The sequence below is a fragment of the Pan paniscus genome, chromosome 13 (genome assembly GCF_029289425.2).
Source record: "Pan paniscus chromosome 13, NHGRI_mPanPan1-v2.0_pri, whole genome shotgun sequence".
In the NCBI taxonomy this organism is placed as follows: Eukaryota; Metazoa; Chordata; class Mammalia; order Primates; family Hominidae; genus Pan; species Pan paniscus.
The window spans coordinates 142,961,595-142,964,443 of NC_073262.2; the positions used below are offsets into that span (position 1 = coordinate 142,961,595).

The 2,849-nt window shown below is 58.4% G+C and overlaps 1 pseudogene; it reads left to right on the top strand.

Annotated features, from left to right (window-relative positions):
- Window positions 1-304: 304 nt before the first annotated feature.
- Window positions 305-532, top strand: LOC112439224 (small nucleolar RNA U3; annotated as a pseudogene).
- Window positions 533-2,849: the final 2,317 nt, after the last annotated feature.

Below are 2,849 nucleotides of genomic sequence, written 5' to 3' on the forward strand. Positions count from 1 at the left end.
CCAGGTGCCATGGCTCACACCTGTAATCCCAGCACTTTGGGAGACTGAGGTGGGCAGATCACATGAGGTCAGGAGTTCATGACCAACCTGGACAACATGGTGAAACTGCATCTCTACTAAAAACAGAAAATTAGCCAGATGTGGTGGCGTGTGCCTGTAATCCCCGCTACTCGGGATGCCGAGGCAGGAGAATCACTTGAACCCAGGAGGCGGAGGTTGCAGTGAGCCGAGATTACACCATTGCACTCCATCCTGAGTGACAGAGCAAGAGTCTGTCTCGAAAAAAAAAAAGACTAGAAACGGAAAGACTATGCATTCTGGGATCATTTTGATAGCTCGTTCCTGGAGAAGTTTCTCTGAGCACCAGAAGCCACAAGGAGCAGGCCCAGCGTTCCCTCCCGAGCAGGCCCAGCGTTCCCTCCCGAGCAGGAGCCGTCGTCTGTGTTGCTTCCCTGCAAGTACCATTCGCCACTGATGACCATTCTTCTGTTCCTCTGGGAGAGTAAGAGGGAGAGGATGTAGTCTGAGAGGTTTATCTTACTTGTTAAAAAAAAAAAAGACCAGAAACAGAAAATATCATCACCCCAACGGCCTCTTCAGCCTTGCTTCCGCGGACACACAAGACAATGGTTTGCTAGGGTTAAACTTGAGTAATTTCGCTCACTTGCTTTTTGCCAGAGAATAGCACTTTCTTAATTAAGAGATGAACCCCCCTAGGCTTGGCTGCCAAGGTTTTTATTTTTCATCCAAGTTCATCACCGGGTGCCTGGGTGGCAAGCGCCCTGGAGGCAGGAGGCCAGAGGTCTGATCTCCACGCAGATGCAGCCATGGCGTGGGCGGGCTGACGGGTGGGGTGAGCTGAGCTCCTTCCCTCCTGGGGTTCCAGGAGGAAACACATAGCCCTGCCCGGAGTGATGGGAGCAGGGCCTTTACTAAGGTGCTGCAGTCGGGTGTGGGGGGTCAGGAGGGGCCCCGGGAACTCAGGTTCTGAAGGGGTGGGGGCCGTTGTCCTCTCTGAACTGACCAGCCAGTGGAGGGGCTCCTGGCGGGCCATGTGAGGAGGGGGCTGCTGCACAGTGGCCAGGGAATGGCCACAGCCTGCCCGAGCCCCCTCCGGCCCCCTGTCATCTGTCACAGCCGGAGTCTCTGCTGCCACGGCTCTGGCATTTGGACCGGGTCCACAGCATCTACAGGCCCTCGGATGCTGGACAGTGTGGAATAGCTGGAACAGCTGTGCCCCACGCTGGGGAACAGAGGGCCTGGTGAGACAGCCCCCTGCTCTCCACGGGCCTCACACACCTGCCTGGCTCTGGCCAGCTGGATCCCACGGGCCGAAGGCCTGGCCAGGTCCTGCCTCTGGGGCCCCCTCAGCCCAGGCTGATGTCTCTGGGTGACCCAGTTCCTCTTCTCGAGCCCCGAGTCCCGAGTCCAGCAGGCCCCATGGAGTGGCTGCCCACAGGCCCCAGTCACGTCGCGCCTCTGGCTAGAGCCGCTTGCAGGCTGAGTGAGCCAGGCCGAGGGCCAGTGGCCTGCCTGCCTCCCCACCACAAGCACAGGCAGGGGAAGGAAGGTCTCCCAGTACCCCCTGGGGCATGTGAGCAGGAGCCCCCTGGCTCTCCCAGGCCCGGTGCCCTCCAGCTAAGCCTTTGCTTCCAGTAGGAACTGAGCTGGGGGACGAGCCCCTCTCGGCCACCACACCCTGGAGGCGTCGAGGGTCCATCACTGGCCCCTCCAAGGTCAGACTCGGGCCTTTCCCCACAGATGGGAGGGCTTCACTGTAGCTCCTCACTGGGCTTCCCACGGTCAGCTGCTCAGAGCCTGGCCCTGGGGGTGGGGCTCGGAACTCCCCACGACAACAGTGTGAGAGGCCGAGGGTGAGCTTGTTTCGTGACATGAAGACCACGGTGAGGATTTGGCAGGGAACACAGTGCGGCCACACAGTGGAACGTGGACCTCTACGGTGACTCTGTGAGTGAAGGCAGAAGGAGGGAATGAATGAAGTGAGCTTCAGGGAGTCGCCAAGCCGCCGCCAAGCCCGGAATCTTCCACGGGCACAAAGCCCAGGGAACACAAACCACGTCTGCCCAGAAAATGCCCCGTGTCCCTGGGAGGAGAGGTCCACTGCCGCCAGCTCTGAACCCAGACACGCTGAGGGAAATATTGACAGACCTCTATACCTCTTGAATCTTAACAACTTGCAGAGGCTGAAAGATCCCTTCAAAGTGAATATTTCAGGTGAAAAGACAAGTGAGGCAGTGGGCAAGGAAATATTTGTGACATTAAACACAAAAGATTCGCATCTGGAATGCATAATCCCATCACGTCCCTAAGCAAAGACCAATGGCTCAAAGGAAAGTGAGGCAGGCATCCAGCATCCAGTGATCATCCAGAGATGCTGGGCCGGCCGGGGAGCAGGGGACGCAGGGGAGGCGACAGTGGGCGGCAAGGGAAGGAGTATGGAGGCCGAGATCATCCAGAGATGCTGGGCCGGCCGGGGAGCAGGGGACGCAGGGGAGGCGACAGTGGGCGGCAAGGGAAGGAGTATGGAGTCCAAGATCATCCAGAGATGCTGGGCTGGCCGGAGAGCAGGGGACACAGAGGAGGCAACAGTGGGTGGCAGGGGCAGGAGTATGGAGGCCGAGGGTGTTGGGATGGGATGCCTGGTCCTATCAGAAGCATGAGGGTGCACAGCCCGGAGAGGCAACGGCACAATTTCTGTCCAAATGATCCATGTCCTGCTGACATGGCTATGGACCCAGACATTCCATTTTAGGAATATTTGTGGACACACACATTCCACAGTTTGCTGTGGCTGTGACCAGTCGGGCATTACCTTGGGGACACAGCTG